The sequence below is a fragment of the Schistocerca nitens genome, chromosome 3, assembly GCF_023898315.1.
Source record: "Schistocerca nitens isolate TAMUIC-IGC-003100 chromosome 3, iqSchNite1.1, whole genome shotgun sequence".
NCBI classification, from domain to species: domain Eukaryota; kingdom Metazoa; phylum Arthropoda; class Insecta; order Orthoptera; family Acrididae; genus Schistocerca; species Schistocerca nitens.
In genome coordinates this window covers 726,166,787-726,182,460 of record NC_064616.1, presented here as the reverse complement: position 1 = coordinate 726,182,460, position 15,674 = coordinate 726,166,787, and the positions used below count along the sequence as shown (strand labels likewise).

The following is a 15,674-nucleotide window of genomic DNA, read 5'->3' as shown; positions in this document are numbered from 1 at the left end:
TGATGTTCAATTCAGCCTTCAGGTTGATGATAAATTTACCTTAAGAGCATGATCAACATTTACACATGAATAGATATCATTCTATACAAACATGAAAAGATGGGATGCAGTTCACTAATTTATTGGAAATGAATGGATGAATGAAAAGAGTGTGTGATGTACCCAACTCTGTGTTTGAGAAACAAAAGAATGGGGGCAAGATAAGAAGGTCATAATTGTGCAATAAAATTCTGTATATCACTAATGATTGTCTTGGCCTCACAAGACATCAACTGTAAGATAGAACATATTGATCACATTATTTCATGGAAAGGGTAACCAAGTGTCTGTTCTATGTAGCCTTTTTGCTCAAGCAGACTCCTACAAGGCTATGTAGATGGGAGTTAAAATAATAACATATACAGTCAATATTTGTTAAAATAATTCATTGTTCCTTAAAGAAACCATATTCATTGATACTTAACATTTATTTTGAGTGACTATGCAGTCCTCATTAGTAAGACATTTCATATGATTCCTCCACTATACTTACAAAGTGTTATATTATTAAAAATAGCTTGGGCATTTAATTTCTGAATAAATGATGTATCTTTTTAATTACTGTTCAGATGAGTAGTTGCTAATAAGGATATACCAAGCAGATGAAATTTTAACAAAGAATGCAGTATTGTTTTGCAGCCAAGGTGAATATATAATTTGGCCTGGCACAGAGAGGATGTTGATACTGATTGAATTTTGTTTGTGGTTTGCTGGTGCACATTTCAAAATAATGTGAGGTAAGTGTAAATTTGATCTTCAAAATAGTTTTGTCTCTAAAGCTTTTGAAAACAGCTATACTGTTTGTCTTTCATTCATATGCATCAAGTGGAGTACTGTGCCTTCATAGAATTCATTTTTTGAACAATGAAGATTCATCCAGAGTTGGTGAAAGAAGGGACTATTAATTGTAAAACATGCAAGTCCATTGCCACTTGATTTACTGTATGACTTGTGATACAACTGTTTAGATCAGGGCTGTATCAGTTCTGATTTTGTTGCTACAGTGGATATTTCTCTGGGAATGGAGCACACTTTCTATTAGTTATCATTCTACCATATACTTGCAATTATTCGTAGTGAATATTTGAACAAGTAATAGCAATTACTATTTGGTATGGCTTCAACTGCTCTATGCCCGAAGATGCAAAGCATCTGTTAGCAACAGCTTGGGTGTTACATTACATAATGCCTCATTATCACCGAGCGAGGTGGCGCAGTGGTTAGACACTGGACTCGCGTTCGGGAGGACGACGGTTCAATCCCGCGTCCGGCCATTCTGATTTAGGTTTTCCGTGATTTCCCTAAATCGCTCCAGGCAAATGCCGGGATGGTTCCTTTCAAAGGGCACGGCCAACTTCCTTCCCCGTCCTTCCCTAATCCGATGAGACCGATGACCTTGCTGTCTGGTCTCCTTCCCCAAACCAACCAACCAACCAACCTCATTATCGATTCATAAATGTATGTGAAAGGTATCATGGAGCTGCTACTCAAGTAATTATTTCTGTTTGCAAATTATAAATCACATGCTCTGCAAAATGTCATGAGTTTTATTAACTTCACAATAGGAGTTTACATTTCGACTCACAGTGTTTGGAGAAACATATGGCATGCATAAATTTTATAACATATCTCCGGGGTGATCAATGATATTTTCAACATTTTCTTAGTACACACATGTAGCCAGCTGCTATTTAGAATAGACTACTTACTTGCTTCCACAAGCTTTAGCAACAGAAATTCAAATTAATGTAACTATGAAAATTTAATACAATCTCACCAGGATTTGAGAAATGCTGATTCAAAAGCCACTGGTTGAAAGACATGGCATTACTGGACTTTGACAGCCAGAGAAAAAGAGGTATCACTGTAGAGCCCCCAGTCACCATTTGTGTGTGTGTGTGTGTGTGTGCGTGTGGTGAGGGGAGGGGGGAATGGGGGTGGATAAGTGGGGTGGATGGGATGCATATGTGCCAATTTTATTAGCTGAAATTCCTAATGTAGGAGAGCTCTTGTGGAGTTTGGAAGGTAGGAGACGAGGTACTGGCAGAACTGAAGCTGTGAGGATGGCTCGTGAGTCATGCTTGGGAAGCTCAGTTGTTAGAGCACCTGCTTGCAAAAGGCAAAGTCCCAAGTTCAAGTCTCAGTCCAGCATTCAGTTTTAATCTGTAGGAAGTTTCATATAAGCACGCACTCGGCTGCAGAGTGAAAATTTCATTCTACTAATGTAGTAATTTACAGATTGAGTAGACTGGATGCATTTAGTATTTAGTGCTAATATACCAATAACAAAAAGTTTTTCCTGTTTACATTCACACCAGAGTCTTAATATAATTGACTGTTGCTCATAAGTAATATTTTCAGTTTGTGACAGCGTCGTCTATAAAGTATTCTTGCTTGTAGTAGTTTGGTAGAACAATGATCTAGTGTGACTGTTGACAATAATTTGTCAGTGGTATTTTGGTCAGACAACTAAAGAGAGTGTAAGCCACATTCAGCTACAAGAAGAGCAGGAGAACTGATCAACACAACTACATTCCACACTTCTGATATCTGACTGCTACAAAATCTTTAAATGATATTGTAAGTTCAAAATAATAATTTTTTCTTGCATGAATGAATTCATCATAGCAAACAGCATATATTCCTAAGACAGTGATTATGCTCTTACATTTCGTATATGTGATATTACAAGCAAAGAGTCATACATACTAGTTTTTGAATTTGGAGGAGAACTTAGGCAGCACAACACCAATACTTACTAACACAAAAATTACATCTCTGTGTAATATATATCCAGATATATGACTGCAGTCAAGGTGTCTTTGAGGCAGAGAGACTCATGATATTTGGAAAAGATCATCAACTCACATGGCAGTAATTCCAGGTGTGTGCCATCCTGATAAAACTATCTGTATGAACAGCTGGCCAAATACCAATAATATACCTAAAAAAAGTGCAGTTCCTGCAGTCCTCTATCATGAAATGTCCATGAGAAAAAATTTCACAAATATCAAGAATAATCTTTGGCCAACTTCCTTTTTCTTCTCAGAATTTGGTCACTTAGGACACTTATTCTAATCAAACATGGATGACATAGTCCTAAAGACCATATGAGCTGGTAAAAGCAGGTGTGTTCATTAGTTCGGTCTGTCCTAGCAAGCAGTCTAGACTGGATGTTAGATTATCACCCAGAGAATTTGTGACTGCATGACTGTTTCATTGTTTACAATGTTTGTTTTTTAAACTTGCTTATATTCTTTATTAAAAACTAATTTCCCAATGATTTATTGCCTAATTAAGGTGACTGTAGATGTATTATTGGCTTTTGCATCCTCTAGATAAGACATTCTAAGTATCAAATACTCTCCACCTACATCAAATTAATAAGTTTAATCATGTTTATAAACTTGCCATTACTCTTAAAAGTGATGAGCTACAGCTTCCTGACAGATCAAAGATATGTGCCTACCAATGATCTTTGCAGTACAGGTTTCATCTTGAAACTCCTCATATCTAAATGCAAATTTCTATTTAGGAAAGTGCAAAGTGTGTATATCAGAAGAACAAAATTCTCACACCTGTTCCTATTGTAGTTTTTGATCACTGTTTACACTGATATGTAAATGGGTGGAATGTACTCACACATAAAAGGAACTATATTAAACAAACTGTAAAAAATCATAGTGATCAGTTGTGTGAATGATCTACGAGCATGGAAGATGTAAGTAACTAAATTAAAATAAAGTAAACTTATTGCATCATTAGTAACAATAGTGTCATCTTTTTAAGATGTGTTGAACTTCTGAAAATATTTTTGGCTGTGATATAACATCCATTCATTAAGCACATCTGTTTCCTAGCAGCCTTTATTTATTTATTTTTTGTGCTCTTCCCATCAAGTGAAGCACCAAATCTTAAATTTTTCAAGATACAAAGCATCAATTTCTGTTTATTTGACTTTCCTGCTCTATGACCTCCACAGTGTCTAATTTTTCACACTAATTCAGAGACTTACTGCAGTCCCAAGTTGTTAGATAGCTTTCCAGTCCAACCTAAGAGAATCACAATAACCACTGATTTGCATTGAAGTTGCAGGCAGATGTGACGGCATTATTCCTTGTGGATTGTTTTGACTGTCCTTGCAGTGCAACATACATATTATATGCCAAATCAAATTCCTATACAATATGTAACTGGATTACTGAGACATCATTACCCGTACGAAACAAACTTTTCATTTTCTGTAGTAGTCATAGTACCCAGTCAATGATGTAATGTTGTAGAAATCCTCCAATATGTGCTGACATGGTCTCTGAAAGTCTTCTGAGCTCGCTATATGTTTGTGAGTGTTATGATATGGGCCACTGATCTATTGTCATGTCAGACCCTACAAACTTGTAATGAAGACAAAATTCTCAACTTCCATTTTGTTGGTGATAACATGACAAGTGTCACAGATATGCTATAGATGTACACAGGTATTTTGTCTATTGTCATAACAGCATACTGAGTTCAAACGGAACCCAGTATGTTATCCTCAATATAGAATGTTCAGCAGAGGCAAGGATATCATCGGGAGTGCCCGAGAGAAGTGTGATAGGACTGCTGTTGTTCTCTATAGATAAATGATTTGTTGGACAGGGTGGGCAGCAATTTGTGGTTTTTTGTTAATGATAGAGTGGTGTATGGTAAGGTGTGAAAGTTGAGTGACTATAGGAAGATACAAGATGACTCAGACAAAATTTCTAGTTGATATGATGAAAGGCAGCAGCTAGCTCAAAATGTTGGAAAATGTAAGTTAATGCAGATGAGTAGGAAGAACAAACCTGTAATGTTCGATTACAGTATCACTAGTGTCCTGCTTGACATTGTCAAGTCATTTAATTATCTGACTATAATGTTGTAAAGCTATATGACATGGAACAGACATGAGAATTGTGGTAGGGAAGGTGACTGCCCATCCTGCTTTAGGTTTTCCATGATTTCCCTAAATCGCTTCAAGCGAATGCTGGGATGGTTCCTTTGAAAGGGCATGGCCGACTTCCTTCTCCATCCTTCCCTAATCAGATGGGACTGATGACCTCACTGTTTGGTCCCCTCCCACAAATCAACCAACCAACTATGTAGACCACCTGAAGAACCTCTAGGGAAGGTGAATGGTTGATTTTGATTTATTGGGAGAATTTTAGGAAAGTGTGGTTCACTTGTAAAGGAGACCACATACAGGACACTTGTGTGACCTATTTCTGAGACCACTCGTGTTTGGGATCCATACAAGGTTGGATTGAAGAAAGTCACTGAAGCAATTCAGAGGTAAGCTGCTAGATTTGTTACCAGTAGATTTGGACAATATGTAAGTGTTACAGAGATGCTTTGAGAGCTGAAATAGGAATCCCTGGAGGGAAGATGTTCTTTTTGAGAAACACTACTGAGAAAATTTAGAGAACTGGTATTTGAAGCTGACTGACAAACGATTCTACTGCCCTAACATATATGTGCATAAGGACCATGAAGATAAGATATGATAAATTAGGTCTCATATGGAGGTATATAGACAGTCATTTTTCCCTTGCTCTATTTGTGAGTGTAATGGGAAAGGAAATGACTAGTAGTGGTACAAGGTACCCTCCACCAAGCACCATATGGTGGCTTATGAATTATCTATGTAGATGTAGATGTCAATATAGAACTGTGTGCTAAGAATGATATTGAAATAAAAACTGAACTCAGTGGTTGGTAGAGAAGGATATTAAAGATTAATTGTAGCTCTAATAAAATGATAGTTGTCACAAATGTGACTGCTGAGCTTAATATGCACCTACAGAACAGAATGTAATGTGGAACAGGAACAGTATAAAGAGAACAATCGAAGCAGAGCTGGCATATTCAAACCTCTTATAAAATGAATAAATGTGAATAAGAGGGTTTAGTGGTGTAACAAAAAATTCTTGGATTACTAACCAGTGGTAACTTCTGTGATAGTCTGATTGGTCCAGCATTACAAAGTTCACTACTGCAGCACATGTAGATACATAAAAAAAACACAGGAAGTATACAGTCTTGACCACCTTACTCCAAAATGAAAGTATATTGGAGGTCTGTAGTGGTTAAAATGGCCACATTGTGAATGACATTAGGTCCTAGAATAATAACATAAAATGTAAATGTGTGTGGTAAGGTCTATATGGTCATCTAAAGTCGATGTTATTCAATGGAACAGGCATTGTTCCTGCAAGGGGAATGCATTTTTAATTCTAATAATTACCCCAGTCATATAACTGCAAGTGTTCAAGATTGATTTGTTTCATGTGAAAGTAGATTAGCACTTCTTCCCTAGCGTCCATAGTTTCAAATTTTGAATATTATTGTAGTATGCAGGGGAAAAACAATTAATGGTATATAACATTCATCTGCTACCTCTAAAGTATTTCGAACAGTTTCTTTGTAACAAATAGTCTAAAATGAAGTTTACCACCATTCTAGATTTATATGTTTTGGTCCCTAGGAGCATTCGGGCTGTTTTGGACACCAGTGACCCTACACCATAGTTAACGGGTATTCACATTATTTTGAACAATCGTTGCATATGTGCTACGGCTGCTGGATTTTTTTCTCAGTCTCTTATAATGATGACCTTAGTTTCTGTTGCGGCCTATGCTTAGTTTGTTTTTTGTGTGTTGATTTTAGCCTACCAGATGTAATGTATATGCAAATAAGGAACTAATAAAGAAGTAAATATCCATTCAATTAGAAAAATGTTCTCATATCTCCCAATTTTTCAGTAGGTAATCTGACAGTTCGCCAGACTTGCGGACCAGATTCTCGCTATGGCCTTCGCTCCATGAAGGGTAATGATAGTATGAAGCATCCAGCTAGGAGTAAGTGTGAGTTGATTTTCTGTTAAATGGATGAAGAATAAAGAAAAATCTGGATACCTCCACTACATTTGTGGATCCATATAAAAGTTTTGACAGTATAAGGTGAAATGTTGATGTTGTTGTTGTTATTACTTTTATTGTGGCCTTCAGTTCAAAAATGGTTCAAATGGCTCTGATCACTATGGGATTTAACTTCTGAGGTCATCAGTCCCCTAGAACTTAGAACTACTTAAACCTAACTAACCTAAGGACATCACACACATCCATGCCCAAGGCAGGATTCAAACCTGCGACCGTAGCGGGCACGTGGTTCCAGACTGTAGCGCCTAGAACCGCTCAGCCACTCCGGCCGGCTTCAGTTCAAAGACTGGTTTGATGCTGTTCTCAAAACTAGTCTATCTTGTCCAAGTATATCTTTCTCTGTGTAACTACTGCACCGTACATCTATTTGAACCTGCTTACAGTACTTAAACCTTGGTCCTCCTCTACAGTTTTTATTCACCACACTTCCTTGATGCCTCAGAGTGTGCCCTGTCTAATGATCCCTTCTTTTATCAATGTGTGCCATAAATACTTTCCTCCCTGATTTGATTCAGTACCTTTTCATTAGTTAACTCTGCTACCCATGTAATCTTCTGCATTCTTCCATTGCAGCACATTTCAAAAACTTCTGTTCTCTTCCTGTCTGTTCTGCTTATCATCCACATGTCATTTCCTGGTAAGATTACACCGACACAACTACTTTCAGAAATGTTTCCCTAATGCCTAAATTTGTATTAGATATGAACATATTTCTCTTTCTCAGAAAAGCTTTTCTTGCTATTGTTACTCTGCATTTAACATCCTCTCTTCTTCTGCCATCAGTTTTTTCTTACCAAAATAGAACAACTCACCTACTACTTTCAGTGAATTGTTTTCTAAGGACCACCTGGTAAAATCTGACTACATTCTGTTACACATTTTTTACTTTTGTTGATCTTCATCTTATATAACAGCTCTTCAAGACATAACCCATTCCATTCAACTCATCTTCTGACTCCTTCCTACTGCCAGAATTACCATGTCATCAGTGAGCTCCAAAGTTTTTATTTCTTCTCCCAGAATTTGTTTTCCTTTACTGATTTATCAATGTATAGATTGAATAACACCAAGGATAGGTTAAAACCCTGTCTCATTCCTTCCTCCCTCTCATGTCCTCCAATTTTTATAACTGCAGTCTTGTTGCTATAACAGTTGTGGATAATGTTATGCCCCTTGTATTTGATCTTTCAGTCTTTCTTTAACCTCTCTTCTGAAGTAAGTTGTATGGTCTGTATTATCTGAATGTTCCTACATCTCTCTGGATCCTAAAGTGATCATCTACCAAGTCAGCTTCTACCAGTCTTTCCATTCGCCTGTAAATAATTCACATTGGTGCTTTGCAACTATGATTTACTAAATTGATTGTGTGCTGATGTTCACTTCTGTCACCACCTGCCTTATTGGAACTGGAATTATTACATTCTTCTTTAAATATAAGGCTGTTTTTCCTGATAATATGGCTCACAAACCAGATGGAATACTTTTATTATGCCTAGTTCTCCTGAAGATCTTAATAATTTTGTGGGAATTTCATCTGTTCCAGGGTCTTGTTTCTACTCAGGTATTTCAGTGTCCTGTCAGATTTTTCTTTTAGTATCAGATAAGGTGCCCAAAATCTTCAGATAAATGGAAATACAGTTCAGATATAACTGTGTAGGAACTGTATTAAAAATGTCACTCATAGAACTAAGTTAAACTTAATGTGAGTCTAAGTAAGTTACTGACCTGCTATTTTTGACAAATAATGGCCACTGTAAAACTGCAAGTTGATCATATTTCATTATAGTTAGTAAAATAAATGCACATTGACAGCACTTTAAACGTCTGCAGTATCAGCTACTTCATTGAAAAATTTTACCATCATTTATTATACCAATGCCGGAGACTGAAAGATGAATTCAGAAAGACCTCACAGATCAATAAATTTATAAGATACTCCCAGGTAACTGATGATAGTGAATGATTGTAGGGATTGGTTGTTAATCATGTAGTCAGATTGTGTATTATGTGAACTACATTATATTTGTTTCTGTTGAGGGTTATCTTTATGTTGGATTGACCGTCAGTGTTTTTTCATTACATAACAATTTTCTAACATGTGTCATACATGTATACAACTGTATATTGAATAAGTATTTGCATCATAAAAGTGAAATGACTGGTTGTGCTCAGAAAATGGAGCATACAATTTTAATGAGAGCACAAGGAAAATTTATGAAAGAGGATTAAATATTAATATTCCATAGCATATTTGATTCATCTTGAGCAGAAAAGAAGAATGAAAAATGAGGACTGGAAATAATCTTCTTACAATAGCCACACACAGTGAACCTTTTCACTTCACTGCTTAACTGTTTTGGGAATGTCACAGACATTTTTCAAATGTACACAAATAGTGACAGTGTTGTCCATAACACAAAATGTGGCATCATAATAAATTGAATTGTGTGATGGACAGCACTGTTATTATTTGTGCAGATTTTAATATGTAACATCACATTATGAAAACATTTACATAATAGAATGTGAACAGTAATGTTTCTATTGACCTCAGATCAGAGTTGTATGATCCTGCTGCCTTTTTCCTAGCTGCAACATGTGTTGTTTCTCTTTATTATCTATTTTTTGCTTCAAAAGATGTAGCTGAACTCCATACATTTGTGATCCAATGTTTTTGGACAATCTGTATGTTCACCTTTCAGATCAAAGCAAGTATATGTAACAATCTATTCAGTGTGTAAATATCTCATCATATAAAATGAGATGCTCACCATGCATTCAATATGTCCTTAGACTGGAAAAAATGAGCCTCCACATGATCTATGAGACAAGTATATCATAATAAGGATATAAGACAGTGTAGCAACGTAATGCTATTGTTGCAGCAGTCATTGTTGAAGTGATGAAATAACTGAAGTTTAGTATCACTAAATGTTCTGTGGTGATGGATATGAAAATTAAATTTTTCTGATAACATTACACATTTGGCCTAAAGAAGGATGATTTATATGACCCACTGAGTGTAAAAGAATGGGAACTTAACACAATATTTGGGTTAATAATAAGCAGAACTAAGATGAAAGTGATGGAAAGTAGTATAAAGGTAGAAAATACTTGTTTAACATAAAAACTGTCACAGACATAGTAGTAGAAGAAGCCAAATAAATTTCCAGCCTATAAAGCAAAATTACACAATATGGTAGAAGCAAGGAAGATATCCATAGTTGGTTGGTGTAGATGAAAAAAGCTTCCTTTGACAAAAACTCTCATGATATCAAATGTTGGAATGAAATTGAAAAACAATTTCCTAAAACTGAAAATCTAGTGCACAGCATCATCCACAAGTGACTCATAGATCATTAAAATTATGGAGAAAATGCAATTGGCAGATCTGAAATGTGGTGCTGTAGAAATAGGTTAAAACTTGAATAGCCAAATAAAAAATGAATAAGCAAGGAAAGAACACTGCTCATGTGGAAGTAGTTAATTTAACTCTAGAAGAAGTGTCAGAGGCAAAAAACTGTTGGGGTACATAAAGACTAGAATATATAAAACAGATTATAGAAGATTTTGGGATAATTATTACGAACACTAATGAACAATTAAATTAGAGGTAACTATCAGGTTGGAAAGAGAGCAGTCCTTTCACCTGGGGTGAATGTCATAAGATGTTAGTGTGGCAGCTGAGCACGGGGATGACAAAACATGTGATATCAATCAGAAACAATGAAAAGAAATGAGTTATTGAGAATCAAAATGAAGTGAAGGAAATGAGTCATCCCTAGCATTGGTAGATGTTTCGATAGGGAAAAAATTGTTATCCAGATTGTCCAACCTTATTTTAGAGATATTTGTGAAATATTATGTGCACAGTCAGGTATATGGCTCATATTAAATGCTGATCAGAATATCCAAAGCAGTTGAAATTTGTTGCAAAGTTATTTTAAAAAATAAGGATTAATACTGAACTCAAGTACTCAGAGGTATTTTATTCCCAGAGAGTGCCCTCGTAATGCGTTTCTTCGTTGACCACATGGTGGAGCACCATTCCAGGTGACTATATTAGTCACAGTAAATATTGGAAATAAACATAAATGCAGTTTTATACAGAATATAAACATTTTATTTTAATTATAATGATGTGCTCATATATATGTAAATCCAAAATACATTCAAAAACTTTGTGCTACAGTACATTGCACAAGAGAGCTACTACATGCTGCAAAAATCTGTCACAGCCAGAAGTTTTAATACTTTGATCATGCATGCCTAGTATTTATCATCAGATCACACCTCTTCATAACACAAATAACAACTTAAATCTATCTAAACAACACATCTATAACTTTCTGTAAAATAAAACAAATGGTACATGTAGTGAAAATTTAGACAACGACTCTCACATGCCACAAGATACAGCACAACTGTTTCAACAGAGATAGAAAACACCATGCTGTAGTAATTTTAGGACAAATGTAGTTTCACAAGGGTTAATTTGTTAAGTATAAGCTTTAAATTTCAGCCAAATTTAAATCACTTGGGCACTCCAAAACTATATATAGCAAACCTTCATTTCTTTTCAAGACAGCATGTGATTTACAAGTTATGTTTTCTAATTTTAAAATATGTACAAATAAATCAAGCTAAATTACATCTTAACTGATTCTGAAAGTATCTTATGGAAGAAAATTATAAATAAGCTTTGGCTTTCTCTAGTAGCTTTTGCAACATTTAATGCAAAAATTGCACAATAGAATATTAGAAGTTCCAGGATAACTTTGATTTCTGTTGACTGTTTATCTTTTATAACAAAAAAGAACTGTAAACATAACAGTTTTGGATTTAGCAAGTGCAGCAAGTGTACATACTCACAAACAATACAAAATGACCATTTCCTAGAAGGTATTTACATCCACCAGCAAACCTATTTCTATGTTTAGGGACAGTTATACAATAATTTGCATGTAAAAAGTAATTTTTACATTTATTTACAGCAATATGAATTAAGGTACTACGTGATACACTGAGCAGATATGAGCCTCTTATCTCACTAACTTTGCCCACAAGGAAATAGGGAATATTTAGTAAATTAAATGAAAATTTCATGTAACTCAAATGACCAAACTTCTGATACTGCACTAAGCCAACATGACCTTAAAAATGAACTGATATTCGAGTATTTCATAATATATGAAAAAGCATAAATAATACATCTTTCACGTATTTGGTACAAAAAAGAAAGCAGTAGAGATATACTTAGAGCAATGGTGATTTACAGCATTTTGTGGAATAATTCAATTATGAGTTTATATGCATTCATGTTTCAATGAAACTGGTATGACAAAATGCTAAGAATGGTTGGTAAAATTACTTTAAGATTTAAATATTCATGCAACTATCCACTGATTTGCCTGTTCTAGTTAAAATAATTATACTTTTTTTCTCTTTTATTAATGCAACATACCAGTTTTATCTCTTTTCTTCCTACAACCATTCCTTGAGCTAATGCTATTGATATGTGTCTGCAGAACAAATACAAGAAGGCCTACTATCAAACTCAGAATCAGTACTATAAAATTTGGCCATTTGATGTGATGACCTTTTATCAGCTTCACATAACTATTAGTATTAAATCTTAAAAATTTAAATCGAAGTAAATCTGAAACAGATATGCTGGCTGGAGTATAAGGAACTATGTACAAAATGTAGATCCATACATATGACTTTATATTAGGCTCTGAAGTCGTCTTTTTAAAATCTTCCTACAGCACAAGCAACTATCAACTAATCTATAAAAATAGAAGTGAATGCTGAGATATGTGATAACTTTATGTGTAACACTCAATTTCTCAATATACTGATTGGAAATGAAATCTTGGCAAGTGTAAAATACCTGTTGTTGGAATGTTCACTATAATAATTATCCACATATTTAATACTGTCTATAGTAAGACATAGGTAGAACACAAATAAATAATATAAATAAGGAAAAGATATTTGCGGGATAGCAAATAAAGAGACAGTCAAGAAGGAATTAACCATGCAAAGAGCATTATAAACTACTATAAATTTGAGGAACAAATGCTGCTGCAATACAGCAAAATTTTGCGACTTCTTGGATTTTGTTTTCCTGATAGAAAATTATCTAGTGCTTAGTGGTAATGTTTGAAGAAAGACAGTGAATTTGTTTGGTTTAATTAAAAACAGATATCATTATAACTTTGTTAAAAAAAGTGAAAACAAGGACTTAGTAAGTTAAAGAAATATTTTATAAATTCTTGTAACTATATCAATTACAGGTCTTTTCAGTATCTGTGTGGTTCTCAACAGCTGTCTTCATGACATGCACTATTTTATGGTATGCACAATATCAGTAACAAAATGTGTCTTTCATTCAGGAAGAAAATCTCTGTCTCTCTACACACACACGCACTCACTGTCTCTCTCACATACACAGCCTGATGAAAATAGTGTCAATGTTTCTAATAATCATTTATATATGCAATCAGCAGCCAACAAACAGGAACTGTTTCAGTACATACTATTTGTCAACCATGAGGGAGGATTACATTTTTGGCTGGGAACAGCGTCATCATTGAAGTGGGAATAACTGAATGCAGTTTTCAGAGATGTGCTGCTTGAACTTATAGTCAGTAGTTAACAGTCATGCATTAGTCCTTATCTGCTAACTGAATAAAGGCACATGAATCTGAAACAGAAAGGAATGGGAAAAATCAGTAGACCTTAAAATTAAAACAGTGTCTTCTTATATATTATTGAAATGAAACAGGGATGAGACAAAACTCACTACTTAATTTCACTTATATTTGGAGAATGAACTTATTACAGTTTACCATAAAAATTATGTTATGCTTACTCTGTTTTATATTATTATTTGCACTGAAAAAGACTAATAACAACAGTAATTTATGTCACATTGCAATAATGTCAGTATTACACAGAAATCACACTAAAACATCTGTATTCTGCAAGCCACTGTACAGTGCGTAGTGAAGACTACATTGAATAAAAGAATCACAGCCCCCACACCCATCAATTTTCCATTCACTTGTGGTATGCAGGAAGAAAAATTGTTGGTAATATTGTGACCTTTACCTTCTTATTCATTATAAGCTGTAAGAAGTAATATGTTTTTGGGATTGTATTTGAATTTGAGCTATTGAAATTTTGAGACTAAGACTGTCCACAACTCACAACACCTCTCAGTGGAGGCTGTTAAGCATTTGTGTGACATTCATGCACAAACTCTTGAAAAATCATGCAGCTTTCTTTGAATCTTCTTTATATCTCTTCCATTAATTTCACTTGTTAAGTGTTCCAGATCAATGAATAACACTGAAGTATTCATAAAAAAAGGGGCCTGAAGTGTCATCCTCTGTAGGTAACTTACATTGTCTAAACAGTCTTGCATTAAATCGCCCTTCCCCACTGTTAAATTTATGTGACTGTTCCGCCTTGAATCTATTAAGACATACTGAGCTGTGGAAAGGTGTGACAGGTCAGCTTGTCCTGTTATCATCCCTAAACCATAAAGCATTTTTATAGCATCTATATATTATTGTTACCCTAGTTATGAATCGACAATTTTTGTAAGAAACCCAAAATTGCAAAATGTAATTCGTCAAAGATCCAGTATTACCAACTTGCAGCCCTGGTATTTTTGTTTCTAGAGATATATAAGATTACTGGGAAAATATGAGAGTTAATGAAATATTTTATGTATAAAATTTTCTTTCTGGAATAATCTTAGTGGGCTTTAGCAGTAAACATGAGAGAAATTTGTGCACCTAACCATAAAAGTAGAACCTAATATAAAAGAATATTGACCCAGTAGGTGCACAAGACATTCTGATTTCTGAATATGTATAATTACTTCCTTCAAACGTTGTTTTCATGTTATTATTTAAAAAGTAAGCAATCTGTATTTTATTACTATGTAAATAATTTATAGAGAATTTCCTACTCTATAAATGAGCATAGTGGACAATGCCATTGTGAGTTGCCTCTAAGCAGTTATGATTTATCAGTCATGGCTAGTCAGTTACTCACAGCTGGTAAATATAACTATGTAGAACCTGTATTAAAATTGTCACTCATAGAATGAAGTTAAGCTTAATGTGAGTCTATGTGGGTTATTGACCTACTATTTTTGACAACTAGTGCTCAAAGTAAAACTACATGTTGATCACATTTCATTGTAGCTCATAAAATAAATGAGTGTAGACAGCACTTTAAATATCTGAAGTATGAGCAACTTCATTGAAAAATTCTACCATTATTTATTATATCAATGACTGAAGCTCAAAGAGGAATTCAAAAGGGGCTTACAGTTCAATAAATTTATAGGATACTCCCACGTAACTGATGATAGAAAATGATTCCAGTGATTGGTTGTTAAACATGTAGTCAGATGATATCAGGCCTCTTTGTGTATTTCTGTGCATTACATTATGTTTATTTATGTTGAGAGTCATCTTTATATTGGACTGACTGTCAGTCATTTTCATTTCATAACAATTTTCTAATATGTGCCATCCAATCTACACAGTGGTGTACTGAATAAGTATTTACACCATAAAAGTGAAATGACTGAGCATGCTCAGAAAAAAGAGCATACAATTTTAATGGAAGCACAAGGAACATTTATGGAAAATT

General features: G+C 34.6%; 1 protein-coding gene across 2 annotated transcripts in view; it reads right to left on the bottom strand.

Moving 5' to 3' along the window:
- Positions 1-15,674, bottom strand: part of LOC126248697 (trehalase-like) — a 238,376-nt gene that overhangs the window by 27,988 nt on the left and 194,714 nt on the right. Inside the window, exon 6 of one of the 2 annotated variants that reach the window (XM_049949980.1) lies at positions 11,147-13,707. The exons of the other annotated variant lie outside the window; for it this stretch is intronic. The gene's annotated coding sequence lies outside the window, so the exon portion shown is untranslated. Of the gene's footprint in view, positions 1-11,146; positions 13,708-15,674 lie in introns of those variants that run through there. 2 annotated transcript variants of the gene reach the window in all.